Source organism: Falco cherrug, chromosome 4, assembly GCF_023634085.1.
Source record: "Falco cherrug isolate bFalChe1 chromosome 4, bFalChe1.pri, whole genome shotgun sequence".
Taxonomy (NCBI): Eukaryota; Metazoa; Chordata; class Aves; order Falconiformes; family Falconidae; genus Falco; species Falco cherrug.
This window is the reverse complement of record NC_073700.1, coordinates 62,419,774-62,447,274: the sequence shown is the minus strand read 5'-3', so window position 1 is coordinate 62,447,274 and position 27,501 is coordinate 62,419,774. Positions and strand designations below refer to the sequence as shown.

General features: G+C 40.1%; 1 protein-coding gene across 3 annotated transcripts in view; it reads left to right on the top strand.

Annotated features, from left to right (window-relative positions):
* Positions 1-8,850: 8,850 nt before the first annotated feature.
* Positions 8,851-27,501, top strand: part of LARP4B (La ribonucleoprotein 4B) — a 58,402-nt gene continuing 39,751 nt past the window's right edge. Inside the window, exons 1-2 of one of the 3 annotated variants that reach the window (XM_055708278.1) lie at positions 8,851-9,213; positions 23,598-23,710. The gene's annotated coding sequence lies outside the window, so the exon portion shown is untranslated. Of the gene's footprint in view, positions 9,214-23,597; positions 23,711-25,680; positions 25,782-27,501 lie in introns of those variants that run through there. The other 2 variants (XM_055708277.1, XM_005442277.4) reach the window with 2 other exon arrangements.

The following is a 27,501-nucleotide window of genomic DNA, read 5'->3' as shown; positions in this document are numbered from 1 at the left end:
AAAATCTATCTTGAAATCTATGTGCAAGTGCAGGTAAAATTAACAGTAAAATGAATTTAATTAACTAAAAGTATTCAAGAATGATCTTTAGATTTTCAGGACTGGATGTTATCGGTTCCCATGGACTACAGATCCTGATTTCATGTGATTCATATTTATGATGCATAAGCTGCCACTACCTACTTCTATTTATATACCAGAGTACAGGTGATCTACAACAAAATTAGCTTCTAGACACTTCAGCATGTGAAGACAGGACTTTTTTTTTTTTTTTTTAACTTATCTAATAATCAAGTTGAGCTCTGCAGCTTCAGGAACAGTAAGCCTGTAATTCAAAAGGATATGTGAAAAGAAACAAACTAAAAAGGCCTTCAGTCCTTCCTGATGAATACAACAGCTGAGGTTTTCCTGCCACCTTTGCTACTGTCCTCCCTAATCACTTCCTCCAGCAAAAATACTTTTCGCATCACTAAAAGATGTAACCTCATAATTCAGCTATAAGGTGCAAAACTCTCACAAGAATACCTTTTGTGGGTTACATTTAATTATAAGCAGTAGGGTGGATCAGTTCCTGAAGCCATGAAAAAAAACACCAAGGCCAGGAGCAACCAGCTTAGGGGATGCTTGAAAAGAAGTGTCAGGTACTATACATCCAGTACTTTGAAAAAAGGACACATGGTCTTCATGTTCAGACTGAGCAGTTTCAATGCATCTGAAGAAGAGTGTAGCACAGTTGACCAGAGCCAGTTTTACAATTCCACTGTTCTTGGCATCATCTGGGCAGTCCCCTCCCAATTACACCAGCTGCCAGTGGTCTCAAAGGAAAATAATAATGTAGAGGAATGAAGGCTGTGGGTTGATTAGCTTTGTCAATATAGGGTTTGTCTCTCTGTCTACTTCTGATTGTTCTAGCAAATCTATGATCCATCTCCACATTAACGAGGCTGTGGCAATTTTGTCTCCCCTCAAGACAGCCTCAAAAAGTATCTTTCCAACGCTTTGTCATGTCTGAATGCTGAAAATCTTTTTTACCATAACTGGCAAATCATACTTTTTACACCACACTAGCAGAATCCTTATTGCCATTTTGTCATACATTACACCTCTTTTTTCCAAATATATCCATGAGCATTGCAAATATAGAATTTGTCTCCTTGTTCACTTTTAATTGTTCTAGTAAGTCTCAGACTAATCTCCATGTTGTTAGTTTTCCAGTGTTTTGCCATGCCTGAACACAAGAGACCTTTTTCAGCATAACTGGCACATCATTTACTTCACACCATCCTAGCAAAGTTCTTATTGCCTTCTTGTTATACTTTATGCTTCTCTTCAAATATATCTATAAGCATTGCTAACATAGAATTTTCTTCTTTTGCACCTATATCAGTTAGGCCCCATCTACGCTGAGCACCAGAAGTCACCCTTTGAGTTAAGATGGGCAACAAGTACTGCAAAACACCCATATCATTTAGTTGTCAATGGCTCACCCCTCACAGTGTCTGTTATGAGCCACAGGTTCTCCTGCTTGTCTCAGCTACATTGAGCACCAGTTGTTGTAGTCAGAGTCCAACTCAGCCAGCCTCACATGAGGCACCAACTGTTGTGGCACAAGCAAACTAACAGGCCGCAACAAGGCTTTACCATTGATAAGATTCTATCCTTGCTGCTTCTCCATCCTCCAGAAACCAAACCACACTCCTGAGGGCTATTTAATCACTTAGCAGGAACGAGCTACAGCTGCACATCATCCATGTCAATCAATCCACTGCCTCTGAGGCAAGGCCACAGCTGCAGGTTATCGATGCTGATCAACCCACTGCCTTCATTTCTACATAATAACAGCTGGGAATCACTAGCAGTGAAGGGGTGTTTTGGACACACTCCTTTCTATCCTGGGTTATAATGGCCCTGAAAAGCAGTAGTGTCAAGGTGATTACTGCAACCTGCTGTGCCCTTAGGAACTCCTGACTGTTCAGCATGCTGATGTTAAAACATCTCTTAGATCCTACAACTATCTCATAGCATTTCAAAGTATTTTTTAGACTAATAATAGTCACTGTTTTATGGCTTTTTAAACACTAAACTGTGAATTTCTTGTATGCTTACCACAGTCTCCATCAAGTACTCTTTATTATAAACCTGGAACTTTCAGCCACTTCATTATACTTGACCTGTCTTGTATTCAACACACATAAGAAACAGCAGTCCACAACAGTTGTCTTCTGCAGGGTTAGGGTAAATTTACACCCTCGGCACCCCACTATTGCAGGTGTTTGATAGGGAAGGAGAGGAGGAAGAACATCAGAGATGCCCAGTTTTACAACATCACTTGGGCCATGAAGGTTATGCAACAAATCCTGACTCTGAAAAGCAAAGGACAACAGTCCAGTCTTGTCTGCTAATAAACCAGGCTGCATCGTTACCATGCTGCAAGTATGACCTGTTGGAAATACCAAAGTCCAACCCTTACAGCTCTATTACAAAAATCACACTATCCCAGCTTCATAATCCATCCATAGCTCAATTTGATGGGAAAAAAACCCCTTCTTCTCCCCAATACCAACTCGGACACCTGTGTGTAAACACAGGCGCGAGTAGGACACACACTCAGCACAGATCTGACGATGCACATATCATCTGAGAACATCCATTTCTGGAAAAGACAAGGTGAGGACTCTAATTTCCCTGTCCTTCAACACTGTATGTCATGTACACAAAGAGAATGGAGTATCTCTATAACCAATTAGCAATATAGTTTCCAAGTTCAAATGAACATTCAAGAAGAGTGAGCAGAGAATCTGCTAACTCTTCATTACTGAGTTTTACCACCTTCAGATGCGCTTCTTTATCCATTGAGGAATATATGCCCATGACTAAGATCTAGAAGGATCTTCATTATGGCTATAATTGAACAGATACACTTCTGATGAATTCTCTATTAAAAACTTCTGCATTTCTGCATCACAGAGAGATTATTTGCTGCAGTTAAAGCAGAAAACGACATTTCTCCAGGTTAATTGAATATTTAGGACAGCTCTGTGATTTAAAAGGTGTTCTATATTAATAACACACAATAATACGTAGTGAACTGACTAATGCTAGATTTAGGGAAAAGTGTTGCTTTAGAACTACATTTTTTGTAATTAGTATTTCATTTGCCCTGAACAAACTTCAAAAAAGAGACACCTCCTGAGTTCTATGTTTTGTCTTCTTGTACATAATACTCTGTAATGATGGGTGGGTCATATTAAAAAGTCTATCTGATGCTAAATTGACTATTGGCCAAACAAAATGTTAATATCAGTCAAGGAGTATCTATTCCTGAATAACTGGAAACAAAAGTGCCACAAACATGGTTCTAAAGAGGGTATTTGCTTATTTTTCGAGTCTTCAATATTTAAGTTATTATCTTCCAACTTTTTGTTCCACCTCACTACTATGCCTTATACAATATATGCCTTGTATAACTAGAAATATTTGATATCCATAGCTTTGCAAATCATTCATTCAGTGGCCTGAAATTTTTCATGCAATTTTCTTCACAGAGCTCCAACAGAGAATAAATCAAAAGAAAGAAAAAAAAGAAAAAAAGAAACCTTTTTATAATCTATGAGAACAAGAGCAGGAAATACAATTTAAGATGCTCATGTTTGAAATGGGATGTTTGGGGAATAAAAATATATGCATATGTGGTCCATATATTATAACCATTTTTCAAAGCAGATGCAACTTTTTTACAGGACCAGTTACAACACTGAGCTCAGACATCTTCACGCCTTAGTTTGCCACCTGTTGATTGGGATTAAATACACTCAAACATCACACAGTGGTTACAATGATATTTAAAGAATGTTATGAAATGCTCAGAAACAATAGTGATAGAATAATGAACATAAGTACAAAGGCAGAAAACTGCTAACATGCTTACTGCTAAGAAAATTTGAGTTTATTTCAGATCCCTTCAGAAAATTCTTACTCAGCCATAAAATTTATATAATTTATACAATTTCTTGCTATGATTTAATTAGCTGTTAAGAATTAGTTCAAGCTAAAGAAACAAATACTGTCACAGATGAACAGTAACCAAATTGATGACACTGTATTGCTCAAACCTGGAATGTGAGAGATCTGCTTTGAAATCCTGGCTCTATGGCAGAGACGCTACATATGGACTGAGTAAGGCCTGTATACTAGTCAGTTTGATAGCACTGTAAAGTCCATGAAATAGGATGGTAATTTTCAGACTTGTGATTATGTCCAATTAACAGTAATTACTGTCAAACCGTCTCCTGAAAGTTTTTAATCAGCAGTTGTTAACAATGGTTGTAATATTTATGGTACCATCTACAGCTTAGACTTTTTTACACTGCGTTAATGAAAATCAAAGTTTAACGATGGCTGGCACCTACACTTATTTTAAAATGGTCTTTTATGTCTCAAAGAAATATGACTAACCTGCCAAAGGGAGAAGGCTACAGGGAAAAATCTGCTAAGTATAGTTTTGTTTGAACTAGTTCTACAGCAGCACTTTACAACGTTTGTTAACAAACATAGCAGCTGATCCAAGAAAGTCAGAACGCACATGTTCATGTTGTCAATCACATGTGTAGGTTCTCAGCGCTGCTATCTGTGCATATCATTTCAGTAAAACTGATTTTTGGCACTGGATATAATTAATAAAGTGTCTCATGATAGCCTCGCCATTATGCTATAAATGATTCTTCAACTAGAAAAGAAACAGATCCAAATTATCACACCTGTTTTTTATCAGGTCTGTATACTCTTTATTACACATCTGCGCTTGGTGGAGAAAATGAAGGTTACATCATTAAAAATCAAGTAAGATGTTATATTGGAACATATCTCTGGCTTACCTCATCTGAACCTGAATCATTCCTATCCTCAGAGATGCATGAGTAACAGGGATCATAATTCTATGTGCTCAATAATGGACTTTTGGCATTTCACTTGATAATGAATTTTCATTTAGCTACAAAGGAGGCCTGAACATTTCACTATACTATAGCATTCCACACAGAGCTGGGACTCAAATGTAGATATCTTGTATAATCTTTTGGCAGGTCACTTCATCTCTGTTAGTTTCCTGTCCCTTTGGAATCAGTATTTAGCTTCTCTTCATCGTTGTCTGATTTGACTGTTGAGATGGTAGTCTACTTGGAATAGGGACTGTCTTTGTAAAAGATAGTAAACTATTTACTTGTGACCTATGAAAGATACTGACATAGAAATAATATATATTTAAAATGCCACTCATCAAATCAGTGCAATGCAGAATTATTACTGAATTCTATTTAAGTCGCAGTTTTATGACAGGAATAACCCATTGTGTGCAATCATTTAGCATCTTATGTTTGAAAAGATCTCTCTCTTCCTGCAAAGCTGGGTAACAGCATCAGGAGTTGTAAAATATCACTTGGCTCATAAGGTCTCACAAACTGCAAAGTAATTGAGCGGTTTGTGGGTTTTGGCAAGTGTTCCAGGTCAGCAATTCTTAAATACTGGTGATCCATGAAGCCTTATCCCATAGATCTGCAGGATAAAATATTTTGAGAATGCAACTACTAGAGCGTATTTTAAAGGAGTGAAAAGGGGAGGGGGGGAGGGGCGGGGGGAGGTAGCTCAAAATAGGAACTTCCTTACAAAGCAGAAATCTAGTCCTGTTTCAGTGGAAGTTTTTATCATGTCACCTGAGTGCTTCACAAACTTTAATGAATTAATTCTCTATGCTCTTGGGAGGGAGGAAGGAAATATTATCCTTTGTATCATACTTAGAGGAAATCATGAAGACTGTAAAGCCCAAGTATTCCAGTACATTTAGTCATTTTTAAGGGTTTGAGTTTCTGACTGATAATTCTAGGTTTAGCTTCCAGGAATACTGTATTTTTTGCAGTTCCTCTTTGTAAGGAGTTACCTTCTTAAGTGTACCAAATACCTCATTCTTTTTTGCTGAACTAGGAATCCAGATTTAAAAAAAAAAAACACTTATGAAATAGAATTTTAACAATATATTGACAAGTAACTTACATAGTTCCTTCTACATCTGTTTGACCACAGACCAAGAAAGAATCAGCCAGTTAGTCTAATCTTGGCTTTAGTGGACTAACAATCCTATTTTTCACGCACACTGTTCCTTCAGAGATGCATTCTCTCTCCAGACTGCTGAGTTTGAGCTGCAGAACAAACAGGAGTAGTTTCTATTACCACACAGCATCCCTTGTTGTAGTATTTTACTCATGTCTGTACACACATTCCTCAGTTACCAGTGCACCAAGGAAAAGGTCAAATCCCTTTGATCTCAGCAGTGTGCCATTAAAAAATGGAAGCATTCAGTGATTAAGTTCTACATCCCCCACACCGAGAAGAGAATTAGGAGTGGCCCAGGCAAGTAGAAAACTTGTATTACTTTATGGAAAAAGTGCAAGAGTTTGACTGTTACTCAACCACAATAAAATTTAAGAATAAGGACAAAAAAAAAATCATAAACCAAATACATATATAGGACATATCTATCCATATATAACACTTTTATAGCATTGGGCTTTTTAAAAATTTAGTCTCAAGGGTATTTTTCTCCTTTAATAACACAATTAAGCTGCTTTGGGCAAAAAATCCAAAACAGAACAAACTCTGTCCATTAAAGAAAACTCCAACCTATCATGTGGCTGGTTTTCAGAAGAACCGGTTGTTTTCTTTCTCTCTCACACGCTCCTTCAGTTACAGAAAAGGAGAAGATGAGCTCTGCAGTCATGAACGCTGAGTTAGCAGAAGGAATGATACAGTGCAGTCTTACTGGTCAGATGTGTTTGGTTTTCTGCTCAGGTATTGCATGGGGGTACAGCCTGGAGGAGGCATGAAGACAGTATGTCCAGAGGGCTAAGTATCAGGGATGTTGAGGCCCCTCTAGAACACGGATATAATGGGGCTCGTGATGTCAGAGAGCTTAAAATTAGACCTTTCTTTTTTCCCTTTTTTTTGACAAGAACTGTTGTTTGATGAAAAATAGTCAAGTATTAAAGAACAATTTTATTGAGCTCCTTTGTATAAGTATTAGGAATAACAATTGTTTCACTGTTTGAGACTCAGTTTTTGTATAGCAGCTACATGGTGACCACCTAATACTTCTTGCACTACTTGAGGCACTTCCTGCTGTTCTAAATACCTATGCTCAAAGAGAAGTTTTATTACTTTTCCTGATCAGGCTCCGCCCGATGGTTTGCTCAGTGTTTTTTCCTCATAACAGTTCTGTGAAACTGAAACAACTTCCTAAGGAACACACCACCTCTGCTTGCAGAAACAGTTGTCTGCCCAAGAATGAATGCTGAGACACACTCCCCTTGGATGAACAGTAAAGCTTCGTGTCTGGGAAGACCTGACCTCATTTCAGGCACTATGATGTGCTTTATTGCCTCTAGTAGCGAGGGATTTGGAACAATACATCTACCTCAAAAACAGTTCCAAAGGGTACTTGGGTGTCCTTAGAATAGGTCTTCTCAGTTAATTGCAGTATTGTCTCTATGGGAGTTTCTAGCAGACACTCTGAAGGCAGGAATATGACTCTTATCAGTAAGGATTAAAAACAGAATGCAGAAGGCTCTATCTGGAGTAATTTCTGAGATGCAATGATAGGCAGCAATGCATGGTACAGATAATTACTGCCAGCAGGTTGTACGGTGATGTAGCTTTGCCACGTTTGAGGTAGAAGGCAAGCTGAGGACCGGGAGAAGTCCTAGAACACGACTCTTTCTAGTGGATTTTTTTGTTTGGTTGGTTTTTTTAAGTCCTGAGAAGAAACCATGTTTTCCATTTGCCTAATTAACTATAGTTAAGAACAAATTATGATCTCCACTGAGTAAGCAGAATTGTGTGACAAGCCTTGTTTGTTCTTTGGTCAAACAAAAGAACTCTTCAATCTCACTTCAGTTTTATTAATTGAAGATATAATCTATTCCCCCACTTGGTAAACTGAGGCCAGGAATTCAGGAGTTCTACCGAGACAAGGGTCTTGTAGCGTTCACAACCCACATGAAGCAGAAGGCTCTTTCATGGCATTTTCTCCTTAAACCCTACTGACGTTTATCACTTCCTTTTGAAGCCACAACGGCTCAGCCTTACCCCAGTAGAAGCTGCCATTTAAAGACCTAGCATATTTCGCTGGCAGGGTCTGGAATTTCGGGACAGGCACCTGCCTGCTCCCATCGCTGTGTGGCGGCGTTTCAGAAAGCAACAACACGCCCCGTGTCAGCGCAGGGAGCCGAAAGCCCGGCCTCACGGCCCCGAGCCAGGGCCGGCAGGGGCAGGGAGGCCCGCCCGGCCCCGCTGCCCGGCCTGCTCGGGCCGGCTCCGTCCCTTCCCGGCGTGAAGGGGCACGGCCGCCGCACCGGCCGGCCCGCGCTGCCCTGAGAGCCGCAGCGAAGGTCTGTCAGGGCTCCGGGCACCGGCCGGGCGCTCCCTGCCGCAGGGTGCTCGGCGCGCAAGCAAACGCCATTTCCCCGTCACCTGGGAAGGCACCGATGCGACCCCGCGGCGGCGCCGGGCGGCCTGGCGAGGCCCCGCGACTGGAGCGCCAGGGGCGGGGCGGGCGAGGCGGGGTCCGGCGGAGGGGCTACGGCAAGTGCGAGGAGATAAAATGCCTGGAGTGGGCGGGCGGTGTCGGTCCGCCTCCGCGCGCGCATTCAGAGCGGGTGACGTCAGGTGCATCACGTGCTTCGACTCGTCACGCCGCGCGCGGGGCCCACTCCGCCAATCCGCGGGCACTGGTGCCGGCAGAGCGCGCCGCTCCGCGCAGTGTCGCTGGCCAATCCCTTCCGCCGGCGGAGGAGGGACTTCCGCCGGGAGCCGGAAGCGGGTCTCTCATGCGAGCGGGTGGTTGAGTCTCGGCTGGGAGACGTTTCGGGCCCCGGAGCCGCCGCCGCCGCCTCCTCCTCCTCCGCGCCCCCCCCTCCCCGCTGTGCTGCCGCCGCCTGCTCCTCCTCCCGGCCCCCGCCCCGCTCTCCGCTCTTCCTCTCCTGGCATCCGGCGGCGGCGAGGCCCCGGCGGCGGCGGCGGCGCAGCGAGCGGCCCCGACGCTAGCGGAAAGCCCGGCAGAAGCGAGAGGCCTCGGCGCTAGCGGAGAGCATCCCCCCCCCCCCCGTGCCCGCCTGTCTTCTCCCCTTCGAGGCCCAGCCCGAGGGCGGCGGCGGCTGCTGGTGACAGGTGAGTGCGAGGGGCCTCCCGGGGCTCGCGCCCTCCTGGCGGCGGTGCCCGCTTGGGCCGCCCTCCCCACCCCCCCCCCACCCCCACCTCCCCCCCCCGCCATCTCCCGGTGTGAGGGGGAGTGGCAGAGCGGGAGGGGGGAGACACCCCCCCGTTCCGCCACCCGCCGCCCCCCTCTCACCGGGGAGGCGGCCGGAGCCGCCATCTTCCCACCCGAGGCGGTTCCCGGGGGAGAGGTAGGAGGGAAGAGGAGGGATCCCGGTTCGGGGCCTTGCTGGTGGCGGGGGGAAAGGCGAGTTGCCGGGCTGGGCTGCCGGGGCCGCTCCCGCACTGCGGTCTCACCGAGCGGCGCTCGCTGCCCCGGTCGCAAACGGTGGCCGGGCAGCGGCCGAGTGAGCTTTGCCCCCCGCGCCGGTTTGGCGTTGCCGAGGATCTCGGTGGGCAGTGGGTGCGAACGCTGGTGGGGACGGCGGGGAGGGGGCGAGCGGTGCGAGGGCACGCCTGGAGCACCGGCTTCATGGCGCTTTCGGGCCGTGCACCCTTGGCGGTGAGGAGCTGTGACCCTCTCGGATGAGCGCGGCTGGAGGAAGCGGCAGGCGCGGGCGGTACCGGCCCCTCGCCGATTGCTGCGGGCAGTGCAGGGCAGCGCTGGCTCTTCCCGAGAGCTGTGCCCTGACCGGGTGAGTGGCTGGTGCAGGAGCCAGCAGGCCAGCTGTGCTCGCAGGTTACGAAGCAATACTTGCAAAAGCAGCTACCGCACAAACAGTGTTTTGCCCCTAGGATTTTGTTGTTGTCGGGCCTTCACTAGCTGCCTCAGCCAAGTTGTTTTCACTCTCAGTTTCAGGCTGTGCAGATGCTCAAAATTACTACATAGCTTTGTCCACAGTTTAAACAGATGTGCAGTTGCCAAACAGTGTTGTACAAGATTCCTGTGTGGCAGATAAGTATAATTATTTTATTCTGCAGGTAAGGGAATTGAGGCAAAGTGGTTAAGACTTGCCTGTGGCCACAGAGAGCGAGCTGGTTTCAAAACCACTGTTTAAACTTGAGTCACAGTTGGGGTAAAACCATGGGAATTCTGGCTTCTGATCTTGCGTCTTGTCTCTGGCCTAGTTTTGTCAACCTCCGTCTGAATCCTTAGTAAAATTGGAGTAGAAATCTTAAGTACTGCCTCAGGATGGCTGTCGAAAGGCTTTAACCTTTCATGTGGTTTAAGTTTTGTGTCAAATGAACTTGGTTTTTATGGATTGGATAATTTTTCAAAGGTCAAAGCAGGTTGTTTTCTTTTTTTTTAAACTGGCTGAGATTTCACAACTCCAGGGTTTTGATTCTGATCTGGTAACTTTTTTATCAGTTGAACTTTCACTTGTTTCCTGCTGACTTGTAAGCATTTCTTCAAGTTAATTCTTGAGATATGAAGCTATTCAGCTTAATCACCTTAGCTATTAGAAAAACATTGATATTTTCTGACTTTTTTATTATTAATTCTGCAAGAAGTGAAAGGAAGGCAAAAACTAGGATGAAGCCTGATAAAGCATGTACAGAAAACATATGTAATGTCTGTAGGAAATTTTATTCTTCTAGGTGTGTTGTCATTTATATGTGTATGCTATTTATATGGAAGCCAAAGTTACTCTTAAGTTTAATTGGTCTTACGGGTTTTTTGGGGAAAAAAAATAAAAGCTTATTGAAACTGAAATAAAGGATTTGCATAAATGATGCATTTGACCTCTTGGATGTTCCTAAATGATTGTATATTTTCATGGTATATAATCGGGTCCTTAAGTGCACAAGGTGTTCTGGGTTAGATTGAATTGTTTCCCTTGTAATTATTCATGTTTTTTCAAGTGTTTACACACAAATGCCTTAAGGGAATAAAGGTGTTGGCGCAAGTGTGTTCTGCCATGGTTGCTTTTTATGGCTTGCTCTAATGCAAATATACACATAGAAAGGTATGGATCACTGATATGTACATAGATATATTGTTTAGATATGTGGCTAGGACTTAAATCTGCTTCAATACAGAGCAAGATGGAAGATCTAGAACTGGAGGCAGTTGTGGGAGCTTTAGGGTTTTTTTGTTTCTGTGAGACATGTGGTAACCATGTAGGCAATTTCTGACTCTTCCTTGTTTAGAGTGAAATGAACTGCATGCTTTATTTTACTGAAATGCAAAATAAAGTGTCAGGTTTGTCTAATACACATGTTCTGTGGGGATCTGTTGCTGTGTCTCAGGTCTCATATCTGGCAGTGGCTTTGGCTTTAAATCAGTTGTGAGCTTAATTGGCATGGTAATATAAACTCTTTGTTAAATATTTATTACATTACCTCACAAAATGCACATGCTAGACACGGAAAAGGCATGTTTCTGGCCATAGTGTGTGACAAATCCAAAGTGACAGCTGAAAGGTAACAAGGACGGACTTATAAAGAACAAAGTAATTAGGTGTAGATGTGTTTCATCAGTTTAATTTTCTTAAAATAGGTGGCTTTTGGGCCCTTCAGTGCTATTAATCTTTAATTCCGTGGTGCCTGTATATATTCATCAGACATTCACATTCTCATAAATTAACAGGTAAAGTACATGAATAAGCCTGTAGAGCAATTGTCTTATCTTTTCTTGTGCCTGTGTTGGAAGAAGCAGTTTTTGTTAAGGGCAGTGGCCTTATTGATCTTGAAAAGCATTCTTGTCTTAGAGATGCTTGGTGAAGGAAGGTGTAAAGGTGGCTTGAGAGGTAGCTAACAAATGCAGTGTCAAGAAGGCACTTGCCGGCACAGAGAAAAAGGCAGAAGAGACCAGATTAAGCAAGCAAAGAAGCACAGTTTCAAGTCTAGAGAATATGAAGCTTTGATGGTGTGATTTTTTTTGTTTGTGGGTGCATGTACATGCACCGTGAGGAACTCTTACATGGCTTAAGACATTGTAAAAAATGCAGTTTGCATAGTGTTCTGTTCCTTCAAGCATCTACTAGCAAAATGACATTTTTATACAAGTTTGTGTAACTCTTAGACATAACTAGAAAAGACTCTGGCTGTGTTTATTCCTGTATGTAATCAGTGATACTAAACCAACGTGAGTATTGCATGTCTCTTGTACTTGCATTCAGAATGGGCACACAGGTATGAGTAGGAAAGGAAGGATGTTACAAAACAGGACGTTGTAAGAAAGAAAACCCTCCCCATGCAGTTTTGAAAGAGGCAATAGTGTGTGGAGAACTGTATAGCAGATGACAGCAAAAGCTACTCTTGTAGTAAAGGCCCTGGAAAGGTATTTGAGCAGTGTTGTTTCCAAAGCAAGTCATACACATGCTGAAAAATAATACTGTTATTTTAGTCAATATAAAACAAGATCGAGACAGGTGGATTTCGCCATGTAAGCCAGACATTAAATTAGGGAGGGAAAGTGATGTAGAACATGAACTTTGAAATAATGCTGTTTTATTGTGATACCTCAAAAAAGAGAAAACGTGCACGCACACCCTCTTCCCCCATGAACTGGTTATATGCTTTACCAAAGGTATGGTTTGAAAATGTTGTAAATACAGCTGTAAGCTAATGCTTGGGGAACATCTGTTTTCTTTTCCTATGTATTAACTGTGCTGAATTCGAGGCAAGCTAGTGTGTCATAAGTCAAACACAAAAACAGAATACTTCTGAAGCACTTTCTCTGAATGTGAAACTTGGTGATACTTCACCTGGTCAATAAATATAATTCAGTGCTGTAAATACGAAGCAGTTGAAGACCCATTGCTATTCCAAGAATCTGTTTCTTTCTCTTTAAGGATATGCTGGCTTTGACTGGCTCATGATAAAAAATTATCTAAAACCAGTAAGTTTGAGGAACTTGTTAGAAACAAACTAGAGGTTGATTTCTGTACCACCCATACGCTTAAATTAATCTAGCAAAGTTCTACAAAGTAGTGTGGGAGAAACAAGTTCTATTAATTTGTTCTTAGTTGATAGTTCTTAATTTTTGGTGATGTGATGGAGCCAAGGATTTATAATCCCTTTTTCACTGATCTTTCCTGTTTGTGTTGTCTGTGTTTGTTGCTGTTAAATACCCTTTTTAAGGGGGGTGTCCCCCCGTATTAGGAAGCACGCACTACAAAGTAATACCTGCAGACAACAGAGGTACTTTGGAGTACTTAAATTAGGTGTGACTGTAATACAGCATAATTGTGCGATTAGGATAGCCGTGACAGTATTCGTTCTGTGATGTGTGCTGGTGCAGGTATTTTGTGTCTGGGTATATGTTTCAGGAACAGCAATTACCTCCAAAATTGAAAGACTGACAGGGGTTACTAATATGTGGCTAGCTACTTGGCCTAGAACATTGCAGGGAATTGGGGAAATGCTGTTTTGACGCCCTGATGAATCACCAATTTCTTTGAGCCTTAATCTTTTCTAACCCTCGTTTACCATGGAGGGCTGGGCTATGCATATTCTGGATCCTGTCAGTCCAGCTCCTTAATGGGTAGTTGAATGATGTAATACAAAAGGAATCAGTTGTTCATAAGCTGAATGGATTGCCACCTCTGCACTTCCAGCAGCTCTGTTGTTACTAGCATAAGGCTGTTGGCACGTAAGGAGTTGGTATCCCTGAGAGTGTATCCTACAGTACAGGTTTATTCTGGATAGCGTTTGTGGCCATCTGGGGTTCATAGGTACCTCGGGTTCAGTGTACGTGTATTTAAGGTAGTAGTAGCTATACGTGACTTTTAGTTCTGGACTGTTACGCAGATGGATAAATAGAAAATTAATGCCTCTAGATATCTGTAGAAATCTATGTAGCGTGGTAGCTTATGATAAATTAGACACAGAATTACTTCATCTGTTAGACTCCTTCCTAAAATGCCTGCATCACTTTCACTATTGAAAATAGCCAACACTGGCAAATACAGACTCTGGAAATGACATCTTCAGATGCTATCAGTAGTTCACATGGGACTTGTTCAGGAATATACTGAGTCTTGAGTGTAGTTGTAGATCAGTTATTTTAACTAAAGCTAGTGCTGGGCTGTGTGCAAGTGTAAATACTGTATCATTTAATTTTGCTGTTAGATTTCTTCTGATAATTGCAAAGAAACAACAGTATTTTTCCCTTTGCTTAAATTAATTCTCCCTCAGCTTCATACTGGCCCTTCCCTGCTATCTTCTGGAAATAAACAATGATGAATATTAACACTTTATTGATGGTATTCATAAAGCAGACTTCCATCTGTCTTGGTATTGGAGTTACACACCTACTTCAAAAAACTGTAGATTTGTTATTCTATTAAAGTGTTTCTCTGTATTTCTCAGCAGACCTAATGTTCTGCATTCTATTTTCAAGTGTTTTATAATCACAGGATGCCAGTGATCTGACAGGGAATCTTGACAAATTAAATGTTAGTTAAATGGTAATTATGTTGAGGAAAAAATATTTAACCATTTGATAAATCTCACGTGTCAGAAAATTAATGAAATGTTTGAGAATCTTTACAGTGATGTTGGCAGCTTTATGGTTTTGTTTTCGGTCAGTGTTGGTATCCATAAGCATATTTTCACAGGTTGTGGTGCTGTCACAGGTTGCCTCACAACAAAGCCTGACTGACTGTTGTTCAAACAAGGAACTGATGAATCAACAGACCAATGTCCAAAGTAACTTGCTTTTTCATATCCTGGCTCTGAAGGCTTATGCTCACACATTTTGATGGATCCTATGGGCTTCTGCTTCTTGTTCTAGGAATTAGAAAAATAAAGCACAAGTGAAGAATGCATTGGGGCACAGTTACTTTAAGTGCTGAGCTACCTATATGTGTGGGATTTGCAGTCTTATCTCAGAGTTTCATTCCCATTCAGTGTTGCTGCTGCCCAACAGATAGGGGCAGAAAATGGTCAACATGTTGCTGTTTAAAGCAGCAAGGCAAACAGTTTGGCCAAAATATCATTGTCTATGTTGGCATGTCTCCAGGATCTTAGGTTTGTGTCCCTGTTCCTGTTTAAATCTTGTTGTCCAATATTTTGTAGTAGATGTCGAAAAGATTTGTATTGTAAAGAAGGGAGGGGGATCTTTTTTTATGAATAGTTTCCAGCTTAGTTTGTAATTATTTTGTTATGATTATAATTTTCTGTTCCTTAATTAATGTTGTGTATTTTAACCACCTGGATTCAAAGACTGGAGCTTTTAGGAGAGTCTGTACACAGTTATTTTGACTTGCAAGGAAGAATTATTGTTGTTAAATCTAAGCTCAAATATTGGAACAGTCCATACTTAACAGCAAGTCAAAACCTGAATTACCAGTAGTTTTGATTACAGTGATACTCTAAAAAGGTGGGGTTCTCTAACTGAACAAATGTGCACCCAGCAGGTGATACTCTTAAAACAATGTATGAAACACTAAGCAAGAATTGCTTCTGATTTCAGTTAAGCTTGTAATGGAGGATGGTGGCTTTTTTCGAAAGAGGAAGTAATACTGAAGTCACTGGATTATTTGGGTTAAATTCTGTTTTTGGCAAAGAGGTTAATGAAATAATCATTGGCAAAAACATTAGCTTCCTTTTCTTATTACAAAACCTTAAAGTTACATGACACTTTTTTGTAAGTAGTTTAATTTCACTTCAGATTTGGTCCTGAGCATGTTTCAAAACTTAAGCTAACATATTTTAGGTAAATTAATGCCTTTCAAGTCATCCAAAAACACCCAGAGCCAAGAGCTGAAGGGGAGTTCATCCTAGGCTCTTTGTTTTGCAGAACAGCTGTTTATTAAAATAGTCTTTGCATAGTCAAGGATTACTGTATACATTTGTGTTGGAAGAAATCTTGTAATTGTATCTTCTCATTTATCACTGCAGTTTATTAACATTTTATTTGGTTCTGTATATGCCTCTCAACTGGACTTTACGTAGATGTAGACTGTTTTCTTTCTCACTTTCTCAGACCTGTTCTGACCAAAGATGTATTCTAGGAGTACTGTAACAGCTGTCCCATCAGTCTGCATCAAATCTTTTCTAGTATTCTAGTTCTGCACGCATTTGAGTTTGAGATCCTTGTAGTAAGATTTTGGCTTCCCTGAATAAGACATTTATTGTGTGGTCCAAGAATGTGATGATAAACTTAAAAAATTTCCTTTGAAGCTATGTGTGTGTCTTAGAGTAATTCAAAGCACTAAAAAAAAAATTGCATCCTAGAAGTTCCTAATACAGTTTTTGACCTTCTCTTGCTTAAGCATAGCACTGATTGCAGACTTGAAACGTAGAATTCAAAAGAATAAGTGATATTCCAAGATGATAAGCCTATTAAGACCTTTTAAACAATGTCAGACTTCTAACCTCACCCTTGGAGCTACCTTAAATATTAACCATATAGCTCCAAGTGATGCTTTTAATCTTGTCTTTCATTATAAAATACTTCATCCTGTTCTGCCAACTTCAGAATTTTTCTGTTGAAGGTGCTGTCCATAAAATCCTACCCAGCAGAGCTGGGTTAGTTATTTCCTTTACTTTTATGAACTGTACTGCCTAGAGTCACAGGCAGCATCATGAGTGTGCACTGGCCGCTTTCTGGTTAGTGGTGTAGTGAAGTATGTGGAAAACTTAGATTGTATTAGTAAATTGGGAGGAGGAACATTCGGTAATTGAAACAAGGAAGTTTGTTGTTCCCAGCATTGCTAAACTGACATTCTTCATGCACAGCATTTAACTTGTTCCCTCTAAGCAAGTGCTAAAGCTTCTGGTATTTTGTCATGTGTTGTATCTTTTGAAGCGTTAGTGTTTCTTTGAAGAATTTGGAAAGGTCAAATAGGCCATCAATTGCTGCATCTTAACTTTTAAAAATTTGAAGCAGCTGTTAAAATACTGTAGAAATTGCTGTTGTTTTGTGAAATAAACAGAATTTATTAAGTGACAGGTCCATTTGCTGTGACACTATCACACTGAGATGCTGGTGAGTCTGTTAGCCAGCAAAGTACAGTATCTTTTCTAGTTTTCATTCCCAAGTCAGGAATTACTTTCAGTCTTAGAATGAAAACTGCCTTTCCTGATGAAAGTGCAACAGTTTCCATAACTTTACTGCTCTGTGTAGAGCTCTTAGCATGCCTTGTTGTTGTTTCCTTCAGTAGTGGAATGGGAAGATTAATCTGTCTGACTTCCATTCAATAGATACTTTAAAGAAAAGTGAACACCAAAAAATCCTGCTTGGTTAAGTGAGAGCAAGCCACCTATGTGGCGAGGGAAGGGAAACAAGGAAAAATAAATGATATTATGCAAGATACTATCCTTGCATGATAAATCCTTGTGTGTGCGTGATTTCAGAGAAGATATGATAGAATGAGACATACTTGGTATCCAGTGTGCCAGAGTAAACTCACCTGCTGGAAATAAGATGTGTGTCAAAATGAAGAACTATACCTTTATAGGAAAAAATATCTGAAGTCTTTCAGGTGGCTTTTTGATAGCCATGTTAATCTCTTCATGTGGTGCTTGGTTGGCTATAAGAAGAAGTAATATAGGCTGAAGATAGGTGTAGGATTTTGGAAAGTTTCCCTTTAAATAAATCAGAGTTCAAGCATTTAAGTTGCCATCTGGTGTTCTGAAAATGCAGATTTAAAAAGGAAATTAACAATAAAATGAACAATTTTTTGTGAAATGCATAGTCATTAGTACTAAAAGGTATCATCTCCTGCCCTGTCTACTCCAGGGCAAGCTTTAATTTTCTTTCAAATTCGACTTACTACTTCTAGTCAATTTTGTCTTGGTCTTCTGTTTTCTGTGTGTACAGAGGTGGTGTGCAATTGCTACACTCAGGTGACCTCAGTGCAGACAAGCAACATGGATGATGATAGTTGATAAATTAGAAGAAGTTTTGCATTTGATGGTCCTAAACTTCAGAAGTAGTTTTGTGATGCTTTCCTAATATTTGCATTAAGTGAAAAACTTAGTTTCCATGTCAGCAAACAGTATTTGACATTAAATACTGGTATTGCATTAAAAGCCTGTAATAGCTTTCCTGCTAATTTGTAGGCATAAAGGTATGTGAAGTTACTGAGAAGCTGTTATTTTCAGAGAAAAATGCAATTAGCCTATCAAAGGTCACACCAAAGCATCTAGAGTTAATATTTATGTAGTAGGTAAACAATTTTAGCGGTTAAAATGATGTATATTAGTAAAAATACTAACAATTCTATTTGCATTACCTCTGTGGTGGCTTGTAGTTGCGGATCAGAATCCCATTGCACTGGACTCTGTGCAAGCAGAGACTGTTGCCTTGTAGCTTAGTCAAGCGTAACAGGTAAATGCAGGTGGGATGGGAGTGTTACAAGAAATTAACCTGAGCAGTGGATTAGTATAATATATGATGCCAGTCCTCTGATGAAAACCTCATCAGTTTTTAAAACATACTAATTGTAAAAAAATCTTGCAGGAGGAGGGAGTTTCTGTCATGTCCCACAGTTTGTTAGGCAAAAACTTGTTTTTTATTATATTTGGATGTTATTTAGTCTGACTGGTTTCAGAAGATTTTATGAAAAGTTACTCTATAGTCAGGCTCATTTAAAAATATGTATTCTTTATTATACAGCTTGGAAGCAGAGGCAGATGTGAACTGCTGTGCAGAGTGTGGGGTCTGGAACTCCCAAGCTTGTCCTTCTGTAGGTGCTTTGAATCATCATCGCCCCGTGTTCAGGCTTAATTGGTTTTCTGTTTTGTTTTTTATTCAATGCAAAAGAGCAGTGGTTTGCATTGACCTGTTCTTTCACTCTTTAATTCAGTGCAGGCATTCTGCTGGGATTTCTCTCGTGAAAGTCCTGCAGGCATGTTACTGTCGTCTTTTGTTTCTTTTTTTCTTTCTCTTTCAGTAGAAACTACCTGTGATGCTTTGTAGGCAAGAGTAATAGCAGCAGCAGAGAGCGATGTAGACTTGACCTGTTAAGTTTCACTCAGAACTGCATTACTAGGTTTGCAGTACTCTACTGCTGATGATTTCCTAGAGAACAGGAAAGGAGGATTAATGGCATGAGTTGTTCAACTGGGGTCATCCTCTACTACTCTTCTAGTGGTCCCAGAAGTAAAGCATGTGTATGAGCAACTATTGTGTAGTTATCTGTTTAACTATTCATAGAAAAAATGGTTTGTTCAAATTTATAAAAATCCTGTTCTTGCTAGAGATGTCTTCTGTCCTGGAAAAGCAAAAAACCCACTGGGGCTGGGAAGTAGAGAGGTCAAATGCTCATGAATCTAACAGAGGGCAAGTGATGGAATATTTTACTGGAAAATCAAATTTTGAAGTGCTAGCCTGATGTGCTTGAGGGGCAGATTCTTGATCTCTTTCTGGAGAAAGATAAAAGGCCTTTTTTTCCAGTGTGAGGTGTTTTCTGCTTTTTGTAGGCGTTGGGTAATTTATGTAGAACTTGTGGTTCTATATTCAACTAGATAAAGCAACTTTTCAAGAGCAGATGGGGTTGTGGAGAGTTACAATCCATAATGCTTAATATTAAGGTGGTATCCCACCATTTGCTTCAGAATCGCCATGGTTTGGCAAAGCTGCTAACAACTTTAACTTTGCCATTTGAGGGGTTGTGCAGATAATGCACAAATGAGAGTAAAGGATTTATTTTAATTTACGGTTCAGTACTTTTTGAAATCATCATCTGATAAAAAAAATCTGACATGATAGTTATAATAGCAATTAAATATGCATCTTTATGGATAACCTGCAGGGTGTGTGCTGTTAGTCCACTTACAGTGATGAAAACAAGCTTGTGGCTTTGTGATGGATGTGCTACATGAAGCAACCCCTGTTAATTAATGAGCTGGGTTTCTTAATGTTACACGCTTCAGCCTGCAGTCAGGAGAATGCTGCTTCAAACTTGAGAGCTAAGAACAAACTGTAAGAAAACTGAGAACTGCTCATGACACAATCACATTTGTCTTCAAGGCACACAATGCTTTTACCCGGGCATAAAAATTTCTTCCCAGTGGGTTACTCCTGTCTTGGTAGAACTCCTAGTATTCTTAAATGGATTTTTTTTTTTTTTTTTTTAGATTGTGTACTACCAATCATGTGGTGCATTGCATTACTGAGGAGGATATGATCCACAGACTTATTAGTTCATTTCTTGAGTGCACATCAGATGATACCTGTGTATACCTATCATCTCGGGGTGCAGGGTGACTGCGGAAATTCTTTGTAAGACCTTTCAGTATAGTGAAAAAAATTCCTTTTATTTTAAGCATATATATTTAAAATACCATGCATAAAAGGCTAGACATAAAAAAGGTAATCAGGATTATTTGGTGGTGGAGTAATCTTGTTATCTTCAGTGTACTATAAAGATCTTTCTTCCTGTTGTTTGAGATTTTGTGAGTAAATAAGACTGTAATTTTACCCCCTTCATGTTTTTCTTGCTCTTGACTGAAAGTTTTTTGTATACCTCTGTATAAGGTCCTTATCATTTACCACTATCAGGTCTCTTTACTATTTTATCACCTTGCTTATAACTTCTTGCTTGGACAACTAATTACTATAACAATCTGAATTTCTAGACTTGTGGAGTAATCGGTTCTGGTGTGCAGTTCCATCATGTGGGATTTTGTATGAGTTAGAAACCTCAGTAAATGATGGGAGTTGCAAATGGCATGTGAAGCCTAGTGCAGAAATGTTTTTGTAAAACTTCAAATAAGGAAATGCAGTGTTCCCTTTAAATAGCAGGGTTTACTGTTTCTCTTGATCTCAGCAATTCTTAGAGGAGAGACTGGGTTTGAAGAGATAACTAACAGAATTACAGAACAGTTTTGAAGGCTATCAACCTTATAAAGAACAGAAGGGTTTTTTTTAAAAAAAACTTGTGAAGTAGATGCAGCAGCAGCTCTAAACCATTTGAGCTGGTATTTTTAATTGCAAAATGTTAAAAACGTACAGCATTAAGGTTTAGGTGGTTTTTCTGAGACAGTGCGCTTCTTGCTGACACCTCACTGCCCATGTGGGTTTTAAAATGCCTTGCACCTGCCAGGTACCGTGTTACTGGTTTGCCCTTGGTGCTTGTGTCCATGCCCTCTTCAAGAACCAAAACGCTGTGGTGTTCTGGGTGCTGCCTGGGAGGTGCCCAGGCATAAGTAATGTTCTTGGCAGAAAGGAAAACTGAAACAAATCAGATGGTACTTTTCTTGGGTTTTTTGAAATCTATTTTTCCAGTCACCATACTGGCACATACACTGGATGCATGTACATTTTGAAACCTTCATCTGGCAGACTTTGATGAAAGTACAGGGTCACACTAAGCTCCAGAGGTGAAATGTTCAACTTTTTCCCCAACTGTTTAGCTAATTAGCAGCTAAATTTAGAGCCTTGTGGTAATTTTTAATAGTAGTGTATTCAATATTTAACTTCTGTAGAGACACGCTGTGACTAAATATTTATGTCATGTCAGCTGTTTAATTGCTGTTGTGTAATACAGAGTTTACAACTGACATAGGCACAATGATGATTGCAGAGATTGCCAAAAACAGATGTGCTTTTTGGGGTTGTTAGATTATTTATTTTTTTCATTTGCAGCTATTATGTCCAGTGTGGTAATGTAACTGCCTCACAGTGTGTTTTCTTTTGAATAATGCCATCTTTTGAATGATAGGTTGCTTGTCACATCTACTCTGTAAATAAGCTGATTTCCTGTTTTGAAAGGAAGGATGGAAACCCCTGAGTTCTGTCACAGGCTTTCTGTATCAGAATGATACAGCTTTGTATGGTTATTCATCTACAGAATGGTGATGTGCCCCATGCAGCGGGATGATGGTTCAACTCTTAACGTTAGAGCTTAAATCTTTCTTTGAAAGTCTTTTAAAACAGCCATTGATTAAAACTGCAAGCTCAAGTTTGTGTCACTGCTCATAATGCTAACAGAGGGAAACTTGCAGCTTTTCAGAGTTGATGTTCTAGGGCTTCACTATCCTGTGTCTGAGTTAGCAGCTTTACCTGGGCTGACAACATGATTAACTTCTGACAGATTACATATGCCTTGGTAATTCAGAACACATGTGAAACTAATAAAGGTAAACTTTTAAATAGTGTACTTCTGGAAGAGGCATCTGTTGCTTCTTGTATCAACTATGTGATGTATTCAGCAGGTGCTAAAACTCTTTTCAAAGCAGAGGTCAGTGGTAGCTCTGTTAACTTCTGCTGTGGGGTTGTGATCCCTGTGAATGTGTAAGAGTGTGAAACACGGTGAGAAAGTATGTTATCTCTGACCCTAGAAAGAGGATTTCTGTCCTGTAACTGGAAGTTTGTTGTGAGACTTAAGTTAAACGATGCACCTGTTAGAAAACACTTTAGGCTTTCTCATGTTACTCGAAGGGTATTTCTGTATTAGCCTTGTGAGAAGTTTATCTTAATCTGTGTTTAAAGTTTCTAAAATGTTTGCTGGGAAGAGTTCTGCACAAAGCCAAGCTCAAATCTGTTTTTGTTTGTGCTTGCTGGAAGAGCAATGAAAAGGTCTTTTATTCTAGTGAGCTTTTTTGTTTTATGGTGTTGCTGTTTGCAGTGTGAAAGTTAGTTGTCAGCACTTGCATTTGTAAATCTCTTTTTAAGGGCTGATTACTCTGGGCTGAAAGTTGGCAGGCAAGATCTCAGCCCTAGAGCATTGTTTGGGGTTTTGCATGTTTTTAAATAACAGATCTATCTGACAGGTTTGATTGAGAGAACGCATGCTGCTACTCATACTCTTACAACTCTAGACAGCAAAACAGACTGTATCAAAGCACGCTTTGAATATGAATTAGAGAAATTAGAGAGGAGTACTAATGAAAGCAGGAGAACTGGGGGATACACGGGGGGGGGGGGGGGGAGGTTTGGGGGGGGGCAGTAGTGGTTTTGTTGGCTGTGTAACAATTGTGTAGATGTCTCTTCTGAGCTGTTCGCAAGGTTGTAGTGTATGTGGATGCAGTGTGTGTTTAAGTATCTTCAGACAGTTGAACATTAATTCTGCCAGTACTATAAGATACCTAAACCTCAACTAAAATGCGGTGTAAAGGTTGGCCTGATGTTGGCACCATAATAACACACAGGTGGCTTTTTAGATGAGAGCAGTCCCAGCTCTGTTTAGCTTGGCAGCCAGACAAGAGTGATCATATGGTTGTGTGCACTTACCTGTATAGTTATCCTTTATATCTGGTATGTTCTGAAGTGATGGAATTATAACAAGATGCATTTGACAGTATTTCCCAATAAAGAACCACGTTGTCAACTTAAAAACTAAACCAAACCAAACAAAAACCACACACTAACAACCCCCAACTCTTTATTTGTGAAGATGGTTGTGGATGTTGCAGAGGGAAACCAGTAGGCTGAAATATGTGCATCTGTGTCACTTTGCCAGGTCTCAGTCCCTCCTGAGAATGTTCTTCTAACTCCTCAGATTAACCGCTGCTGACCAGGTGCCCACAGAGACAAGATCTGTACAAGTAGGAGTGAAGAGTTACTGCCCTGCCCCCATTGTCTTCTTTCTACTGAGAAAACAACTGTATTAAGGTGCCCTTCTCTTTCCTGTTGCAATTGCTAATTTAGGAGACTGAGCAGTGTATTACAGTTTCGGGAACAGTAAGGACTTCATGCTTGAGTGTTGTGCGGTTTCTAAAGAAATGTAGTTTTACCTATACTTTAAACATCTGGGGGTAAGCGTCTTGACTGCTTACAAACCAAGTGCAGACTGCTTTTGATAAGCTTCAGAATAATCCATGCAGTTTCTCTTCAATTAGGTAGTTCTTCAAACAAGTATTTGCATGTCTCGAGAGTAACTTTGCTCTTGACATAATATATCTGAAGTTGTTGAACTTGACTAATTACTCTGTGATGACCAAATGGCAAGCCAGAAGGAAAAATAAAGATTTACTATACATACAGAACTGAAATTATATATAATATTACAATGTTAAAATTGTGTACTTCTAAATCAATTCATAAATGGCAGCTATTCTGTAGAGTATGTGACTAGACATAATTTGTGGAGAAATGAATATTTTTTTTGTGAATCTGCTTGCTATAGACTACAGATATTATTTAAAAGCTTACTTAAGAGTTTGTGTGCCTCTGAAGGTTTTTCTTGTGGGTTTGTTTTTTTTTAATAACTTGAATGAAAAAAATTGCAGTCTACTTCTGACAGCTTAGTGTTCTGCCATAGGTATTGCTATCTCTATCCCAAATGGGTCTGCTGACTTGTATTTTCCTCTTGAATGCCTCCTACATATTGCAGCAGCGTGTATGTATGCAAAGATATGGTTTACCAATCAGCAGTTCAGTGCATCTTTTGAAGTGGTGGGCAAGTTCACTGTTCAGTGAGATAATGAATTTTATTGGTGCATTAAGATGCCACATTTAACTGGCTTGCGAATTTGACTATTAAACTAGCATTAAAAGAGGATAAACTCTCTTCCAAATGATCCATCCTGACCTGCAGTTTCTAGTACTACCATATAGTGATTATTGTACCTCTAAATAAGCTTGTGAATGAAGGTATGTATCAATACTAAGGAGAAACATGATAAAACACATCCTGTGAAGAGCCTTTAACATTTTGTGACTTTCAGTGTTTCTCTACCTAAAGTAACACTGCCCTTTCCACACTCACTGTATTCTCTGACATGGTAGTCATGGAAGCCTGCAGTCACATAAGTTTTATGCCTTAAGAGACTGGTAAGTGACAACTCTGTGGTGGAAAAGTTGATGTCGCTAACTTTCCAGAACAGCCCTGCACATTAAGTTGTGAAGTATATCACAACAGATGGGATTTTGCAGCAGAGCACTTGACATCCTGAGGACTTGTAGTAGTGTGACATACTAAGTGAAGAAAATTGCAAAGGAAACTTAAGCATTTGGGGTCTTTCTGTATGGCTTATCAATTTGCTGAAAGGCAATAGCTGGCTGATGTTTAAAAACATGGGACTTAGAAGGCAGATCGAATTTTCTGTTTAAACAGATTATGATAGTATCTCACTTGTTTTGGAAGTAATCTTGATCATTAAGGATCAAAATGCAACTTAAATATATGGGTTTGGCATTGAAGCTATTAAAAATTATTTGTTCACAAGGTGAGTGGGTTTGGTGTGTTGTGTATCATAAGAAATCTGTGTAACTAAAGAGAATATGATTATTAGTTTGACTAATCCAAACAAAGTTAGGTAGAGCTTCAATCTAGACCTAGCTTGTGGTGTCTTGTGTAATCTCATCTAAAGGACTCCTGAAAAGCAGTAGAATGATGTGGTGCTCTGATTGTGGCTTGCCTAAGAAATTGAAGTTGCAATGTGCACATTGCAGTCATGCATCATCTATCAAGTTGGCTAACAACTTGTCTACACTCAGCTGAAATTAATGATTTAGCTGAGTATTTTGTGCTTGATGGCCAGTCAGCAAATGCTTTAAAGGATATAGGTGTAATAGAACTTTACTCTTGTTTGACTCACATGATCTTAGCTGTTTTCCTTCCATAATCCATAGGTTTATGAAGTACTGGTGCTAAAACTACATACCGGAGGATGGAAGATATTGCAGCATGACTGGGGACAAGTTGATCCTACAAGGGAATGGGGATGTGTGAGATAAGCAGGTGACATAGAGGGGTGCAAAGAAGTACCTTGTCATTGATTTGGGGGTCAAAATACTGAGTAGATAACATCATTGCTGACTGGAACACATTTGTCTTTCTGTAAAGGAGACTTTAGCTGGTGAATCTGGACTAATGTACGTGTTCAGGGTATAGTATGAACAGCAGTGGAGATCATATACAGTCAGCACAAAATGTGTAAGAAGCCTTGTGGTTTTTTAGAAAAATATTAACCTAAAATTTTAGAAGGCTAAAACCAGTTTCTTTAAAGAATATTAGCAGAAGCATTCTCAAAGAAGCTTGAGACACCTTCCACAGTGTTAATGTGCATACAGCTTCTAATGTGTGGGTTTAAGTAACAGAGTCTAGCTATTTAATACTTGCTTTTGAAAAATTGCCTTAATCCTGTGAATGGTTGTTGGTTATTTTATAAAATACAGACATCTGGAATGAATTCCAGACTTCCTGCCAGGTAGAGTCTGTGTATGTTCGTGTGTGTGTAACACTGCGAGGGGCAGTATAATTTTGTTCTGGTGGGTTTTTGTCTGTATCACTTCTCCTTTCTTTAAGTAGTTTCTATTCCAAGATGAGAGGCAAGACGTTAGGAAAGAAATTTCTGGGAATGTAATAGTGACACAGTGCGTGTGTTTGTTTCAAAAAACATGTTTTTCATGCTGACTTTGCATCAATAGTGAAGTGATAAGCAACTGTTCATCTAAGCTGACTATTTCATCCTGTCGGAATGTCAGTATATTTGTTTCTTCAATGGTGCACGCAGAATATCTTATCTTCTGCGTAACCCTGTAATAGAATGCTTGAATCAGTTCAAAGGTGAATGTCATAATTTTATTTAAAATTTTTGGACTGTATTCAAGCAATTGTATAAAAGGCTTTTGCTTTTGTCCATTTCAAAAAATAGTATAGAAGAGATTCCATGGAAGACCATAACACCATAGACTGAAAGAAATACTTTCCAACTCCAGTCTTTTCTGATCAAGATACCCTGAAAGGTGCTTATGCTGCTAAAGAATAGAATTGTGCAGTCGCCTTCTGTGTACTGCAAATCTTGATTGTTTTTTTTAAATGAGACCATAGAGGATCTTACCCTGAAGTTTGGTGTCACCAATTTGGAAGCAATACATTTCTGTCATGTTCTTACAGATGCAGTACTGGAATTTCTGCGTGAATAAGTAACTCAAAGCATATTACAACTTTCTCATAGTCCTTTTGGAAAAGATAAAATAAATTACTCTGATGTTACACCCTAGTATTTACTTTCTGAATCTTCATGCTTCAAATGACTTTCTATCTTCTAAAAGACCAGTAGTTTTGGTTTTTTTTAAATAAGAATATTAAATAATAGCATCAAATTTCAAAGTGAAGCTGCTGTCAGTTTTTCAACTCTACTTAGTTTTCTACTTGTCTAATCAAATAAGGCAACACTTTAGGATGATGGAGCGGTACGACTACTTCAGTGTTACTAATCTAGCAGAACTGTTGTAACATGCTTCTTAAAACTTGCAAAGATTCAGTGACTGTCAGAGTAGAAGACAAATGTTGGTTTGTGCCTAAATGCTTTTTAGTAAGTTAAGCAAGTCCATCAGGTGGTATGAAGAAGTCATGGTTTGAAAACCAATCTGAATAATTAAGATGAGAATAAAGTGAAACATTCCCAGTGGAATTTCCCTGCCCAGTGCTGTGGCAAGTGTTCTTCTGCACGAAG